The sequence below is a fragment of the Bacillus rossius genome, chromosome 5 (assembly GCF_032445375.1).
Source record: "Bacillus rossius redtenbacheri isolate Brsri chromosome 5, Brsri_v3, whole genome shotgun sequence".
Lineage (NCBI taxonomy): Eukaryota > Metazoa > Arthropoda > Insecta > Phasmatodea > Bacillidae > Bacillus > Bacillus rossius.
Genome location: NC_086333.1, coordinates 38,752,169 through 38,759,206, shown reverse-complemented (window position 1 = coordinate 38,759,206; position 7,038 = coordinate 38,752,169). Strand labels below are relative to the sequence as shown.

Sequence of the window (7,038 nt, the reverse complement as noted above, 5' to 3'; positions counted from 1 at the left end):
AAGTGCAGGCAAGCATCTAGTGAACCTTGAGTAAGCAACTCACTCAGAACAAATAAGTTCTCTCTATTGCCGAAGACCAAGCTATAATCGTGTGTCACAGTGGTTCCTTGTCTTGCAGACATTCTCTCTCTGTTTGCAATACAAGCACACATTGCAAGCTTCAGCTATGGATGCACTTAAAGGAATAGAAAAAGATAAAGAGAGGGCATGTCATACAACGCATGTAGTTGGGTAGCATGTTAGTAATTAAATACTATTCAACCTGTTTTAAACAGTGATAGCTTCTTGATTTGTCACCTTGGACAATGAAGAATTGGGTGGGATGTACTATGCTAAAAACCTTAGTTGTGCAAATTGATTTTGCTTTTATTTTTAATTTAATCTTATTATACACAATTGTGTGTTAAGCACAAAAATTTTTGCAGATGCTCCTAATAGAAAGGTTTCCCCCCCCCCCCCCCCCTTTTTTTTTCCATTGCACACTGAAATGAACATAATATATTTACAGAATGTTTATATTGCTCACTTATTTTTAATGCCTAAAATATGGAAAATTTGAATTAAAGTACATTTTTACTATGAAAACCACTTTGTCTTGGCATGGTTCAAGGTCAATTTATATTCTTCATGAAATCATTGCAGAAATGTTCAAAATCAAATTAATTTTAATAAAAATTTATAAATTAATTTACCTTAAAAAAGGGTCCTATATCCGTGTATGTCCTGTGACATAATCTGCAAGACGAATAACAGAAATTAGCAGAATTACAACATGGTTCACACTTATATCTCACCTTTAAGCACACTAATCAGAATTAGTTAAGCTTGAAATTTAATAATTTAACCCACGTAAAAAGTCAATTAAACATGAGTGGGAAATTCTATACCAAATGATATAGTTTGACTGTTTATATATTTTAAAAATTATTCATGGAAATCACCTAAACATAACTCCCAAAAAAATTCATTTGAAAGTCAACTAACTACAATTACAGTATTTATGATTATTTTGGATGAGGAATGCATGTCTGCTTTAGCACTTAAGTCACTAGTTTTATAATAAGATTAGTTTTCTTATAATGTGAAATGCTGTTAAGCGCAGTGTTCTACACTAATTCACGATCTTCTTAATTTTACAATAACCTGTTTTAACAGTAGCATATTTAATATATTACGCCAACAAACAGCACTGTGTATTAAAATATTAGTTTCATGTTTCAAAATGTATATTTGTAAAGGGTAAAAAAATGTGTGTTGAGCACCAGCAACAAGTTAATATCTAGCATGACTTTTTTTTTTCCTGCAGAGTTTAACTCTACACAATAAGTACAGATAGATAATAGTTAGATTTTTAAACACACTATAAAAAAAATATTACTTTTCATTTTGAAACATCACTTTTAATGTAAACTGGTCACTTTCTTGTCAGAGGATGTTCTTTGCAGGGTAATAATATTCTTATTTCTGTTTACATTAATGCTCGCTTGTTTTTAAGATACCAAATATTTCAAGCATGACAACTATAACTGTTACACTAATACAGTTTTTATCTTTCCTAGTTGACTTTACAAAAAAATTAAGACGTAGTATGCATCAGACACAGGTTAGGGCAAGGCATGAGCCAAATGCCTATTTTTTTTATTTTTTTTTTTTTTAATTTTGAGGTTATATACTGGTATTGGCAGTACAAGCATGACAAAATGCAATGGTGCAGTTAGAATCATGTCTCCCTTTCCCCCCCCCCCCCCCCCAAAAAAAAAGAAAACTATGAAAAATGTATTTTATTTCCAGCAACAAACCATTAGGGGCACAATCCTACCTCTGTTGGTGCGCTCAAATGGATGGGTGAAGATGAGATCATTTTCGTCTTTTAAATGACGCTGGGAAAAGCAGATGTAAATCATTTCATTCAGTCCCCTTTTTTTTTTTTTTTTTTTTTTTAATGGACAGCTATTGGCTGCCATGATAAGACTTCTGTGGACTCCATAAAAAGCATAGTCAGACACACATCTTGTTTGCTCTGGCAAACAGGGTGACAACCAGTGTCTCAGCAAACTACTGGTGCCACTGTTGAATGCTCTGACCGGTAGGTTTACTGCCGTAATATCGACTGAAATCCTGTTAAATGGTTGTAACTGGCTCATTCTTGATTTATCAGACTTGTTAACATTACTTTTGTACAACCTAGTAGGTATAGAACAGAATATGTAGTATTCCAATTTAATTCTTTTGTTCAGTGAAGAACTTATTTAATGGTCTCTTAGCTGTATTTATGAAATGTGGCTAAAAAATCAATAGAATTACTAATTTATGTTTACATACTTAAAAATCCTGCAGCTTGTAACTACAATTTAACTCATATTCTAATTAAATGTCATTTTCATCACAAAGAGGGAAAACTTTCATGTGCAAAGATATTGAGTAATAAATAATAGTTAAAAAAAAACTAAATAACACACTTATATAGAAAATCCAACTAAACAATAGAAAATAAATTTTAATAAATTTGAATAATTAAGAATAGTGTAAATAAGAAAAAATATATTTTATTATAAAAAAAAGTGTGGGTGCTTTTTAAGATATTATCAAAATGATAATCCTTCTACTCATATCTGTCAATAAAACATTTATAACTATTGACACCATGCACCCCACGCTTTTTTTTACAATAAAACATTTTTTGTTCTTATTTACACTATTCTTAATTCAAATTTATTAAAATTTATTTTCTATCCCTTCTAGGTCTTGGCGCAATGACACTAGGTACCAGTTTTAGAAAAACAAAAAATCGCTATTCCTGATTATTCTAGTACGGATAACGGGTCTAACTGTTTAAAATATTGAATTATCATCGGTCCTTGATAAGTATGCCAAATTTCGAGTTAATCCGACATTTTGAAGGGGGTCAAAATCATGTTCAAAATTTCTGTTACATACTAACATACATACGAAGCTAATAAAAGAGTGTTAAAAACCAAGAAATTTTATTCATCTTGAAATTACAACAATACATTAAAAAGAATTTTATACATGTTACTTTTTCACAATATACATACAACACTTTTATGTATAAAAACCACTTTTTACTTTAGTTTATGTATTTAGATTTTCAGTATAGCTGGAAAATCACAGCAAAAGAAATTAATGGATTTCTCTGTCTAGATGCATTATTATTCTCACTAATGACACTCATTCTAGATGTCGTACACTCTCCCTTCAAAGTACACCAATAAAGTTTTAATGAGAGAACTTGCATAAATCAAACAGTTAACAGCTGTTAGCAGATGCACAACTTTTTACAATAATTTGAAAAGAAAAACCTTTAAAGGTACTGTCTGGCTGGAGTTATTCTGCATAATTGTCAAGGGCTACAGTGGTACGTGCAACAGATACCAACAGGTGTGCAATCTTCCCATGACCCAGTGATAACCCAAACAATGATATAATACACATCTGTCTATTTTAAGATTCTGTTCAAAAATTATTTTGCCTACTAGACAATTTTACTGTCCAAAAAATATTTTTTAATGGTCAGCTCTCCCATATTCATAATTAAACTTTCTTTTACTAGTTCTGTCACATGTGGTCCCTAGAATTGGAGCTTATTTTCTGTTTTTGCAGCAGGATCTAAAATAAATTTTCAAGATTACTCTTCATGAATTCTGGAACTAAAAAAAAAAAAAATCAGATAGAATAGGAGAAGCTCTTCACAGGCATATGCTAAACCTTTGGGCAAAGCAGCTCCACCTAGACAGCACCCTTAAGCAGAGTGGCATACGTTGTGACGAGGTTCCAGGGAGCTAGGTATAGATCAGTATCTCTATCTGTGTGAAATATTAAATATTTATTCAAGTAATGCCATTTCAAGTAGAATTTCTTGGCCTACATTTTAATGTAAACGTAATTATACCTCTGGTGGATAACTACCGTTCGAAATATACAATACTCAGTCTGTTTGGATTTACAAATTTCAATCTGATTTCTAAAACATCTCACTTCACAATCTGATCCTCCAACTTGCCGACTACACAAGCATAGGCACAAACATCTGCAGAATAATTGCAGGTCCTAAAGATTTCATTCAGAAACTATTTTGGTGCATTTATTTACTACTGAAAATGTAGTGTGAGCACCCTAAAAAGCTGTAGAAGGGGCATGTTACGAATGTATTTTGTAACATTTTAACACATTTTATTGCTTTTCCTCTTGATTACATTTCAATACTATGAAATCAACATACTTCTTCCTATAAAAACTTTGTTGTATTTCATACACTGTGAACAATATGCATACGTTTATTGTTACAGCAATAAAACGAGGCATGAATTTCAGTAAAGAAAGTTTTACTCTGGTGTGTGTCAGCTTCTCTTTTTTTCTTTAGTATAGCAACTTATGCGCTTTTCAGTTTCATGCACTTCTCTTTTACAGTGTGATGGGGGAAAAATCTCTTAATGCTTGTTCTCACATGCAATGTTGAATTTTTTTTTTCATTTCTTCATTGTTACTTTTATTTAAGGATTATTTCTGAAATTTTAACTTAATACCTCACTTGCATTTGATGTTCTGCAACAAAATATTTTCAAAAGATATTCACTTAAGGTACATCCACGGGACACGTGTCATGAAATAAATATTACGTGTCTAAGAAAAGTATCAGGCAGTGTTTAGACCTGACCCACATTAAAGTGGAAATATATACACTAAAACCCGTTTTTAAGACATTTTCCTGCCTAAAAGTCTCCCATTCCATTAACCTTAACATCCTTCATTTATTCCTTTTTGGGGTTATTGGATTTTCCCCGCTTAAAAGCACTTAATCAACACAAAAAATCTTTGTTTTATATCATAAATCTTAACCTATTACATGCCTGAATGCATTCTGAGCATAATGACCATTTGTTTTGCACTCTAAATTTAGGTTTATATGGATGCTCAGCATGTCAAGCAGTGCTGTAATTGTCCGAATTTATTCGTCACTTGCTGTTCGTTTGTTTTCATTTCACGTGTCTCATGAACCATTTTCAGCTAGGTTGACAGTAAATAATAGAAATATATTTTCTACATGTGTTATGTTTTGATAATGCACGGTAAAAATTAATTATGTTCTTGTGGATAAGGATATTTATACCCCATTTTAAAAAACAGTTGTGAGTACACTTACATCCTTATAATTTTGTTTATGTTAACTTAGTAAAGTAAACAAAATTATAAAGAAAATACATTCAACCGCTACCACAGACAGCCGGATAAATTGTGTCTGGTGAATTCAAGAACAATTACTTAACACTATTTAACAGTGGGAAATGAGTTTTAATGCAAGTTAAATATTTTGGAAATGTCTTTGAAAAAGATTGTATTCTCAAATTTTTGCATCCATTCAAAAATATTCCTGAATTTTTATATGATTATTACTATTTTCTTGTCCTGACCTTTTCTTCTCGATTTTGAACTGATCTCACAGGTTGTGTTTTATTTTTAACTTTTTTTTTTCTCATAGTTGTGTCATATTTCTTAGCTTATTTCTTTCAAAAAAATCATGCTTCTTGCAACTGTCTTTATATTTTGTATCATAAACATCCCAAAACATTGGCCACGCTTCGTTATCTTTCCATCACTCCTTGGCCATCCTTTACTTGTCATTACACTCACGAATTGCCTGACATCTCAAAATTTGAAAGCCCTTGAACTGAAGCTATAAATATCCGAGATACAAGTACCTTCTTTTATCGCATAATTGTCGCACGCGCGTAATCGTCGCACCTATATTTTTGGCCATCATTATTGGGATAAAAAAAACTTCTTGCTTAAATGTCGAATGATGTTTTTGGTCCCGCTATTAGATGCCGAGCGCTTTGTGTAGGTATCTTTTCCATATAAAATGATGTATTTTAAAGTAGAAATCTAATATTTATTTGGAAATTACCACTTACTTATTTAATAAACGGAAATACGAAGTTGTCTGACGTGTAAATTTTCTTTTAAAGACATTTTTAAACGTTATTATTTTTATCTGATCGTCTTCATCGCCACGGTGTACCGGTGTAGATATCTTTTGTCAAAAAAATATTTTGTTCAGTGTTATTTTTAATACACATTACATTTTTGTGTAAATAATATGTACCCAATTATTAAAAAAATTGTGACAGACATACAAAACTATAAAATTTTAATCACATAGTATATAATAATTTATTTAATGCATCTGAAGTATCAAGTACCAAGTATCAAAATAATACTATCATCCAAACTCTAGTAACTAAACAATGTAATGCACTCAGTCATTGAAAGAACACTTTTATTGAACTGTTTCCCAATTATTTTCCTTTATGAATACATAATAGCCAGTATATCAACTAGTTGCATTAACCAAGTTTTAGTATACAGATTTAAATGTTTTAAAGACCACAAGTGAATGTATAAATTAAAAAAAGGCAATTAAACAGGTATTGTCGAAGCAGCTCAAGTTAAAATTTTCTCTCCTAACTGACCAAGACATGTTGGGTACTGTACTTTACATATTAAAAAAAAGTTTTAAAGTTAACAACTTTGTTTTTAATTTCTTCAGTAGTTCTCAAGTCACATTAAACAAAGTAGAATTATAACACTTTGGAACAATGCCCGATTTAGTTTCCACCAAAAGGTATAAAAATATTATAATTTCATAATTAATGCTACGTTTGTGTGGATACAATAAAAAGGTTTTTGCGAAGAAGCTTGTGTGATATTGTTTAATTATCTCACACAAATTGTAGAATTAGAGTTCAATCTGGAGCGACTAGTACCTGCTCGAAAATATTCTTCCAGCAAAAATGGACTTGTTCTCTCGACTAAACATTGTTAATTAATAATTATACATTACGCAGTATAATGGCCCACCAGATACCAACATTATTCAGTGCCTCCAAATGGCAATCAAGTACACAAACATCATAAACCTTTTTGCAATTCGAATAAAGGTAACACTAGTCCCACATACCTTTTATTAAGGCAGAACTCCCGATGACTTCGGTCTAATGAGCTCCAAATTTGAAGCTGTAC

General features: G+C 31.3%; 1 protein-coding gene across 4 annotated transcripts in view; it reads right to left on the bottom strand.

Annotated features, from left to right (window-relative positions):
* Positions 1-512: 512 nt before the first annotated feature.
* The window catches only part of LOC134531725 (luc7-like protein 3), a 97,245-nt gene continuing 90,719 nt past the window's right edge, over positions 513-7,038 (bottom strand). For 3 of the 4 annotated variants that reach the window (XR_010075076.1, XR_010075073.1, XR_010075077.1), the window contains one exon: positions 2,968-7,032. The gene's annotated coding sequence lies outside the window, so the exon portion shown is untranslated. Of the gene's footprint in view, positions 736-2,967; positions 7,033-7,038 lie in introns of those variants that run through there. The other variant, XR_010075075.1, reaches the window with a different exon arrangement.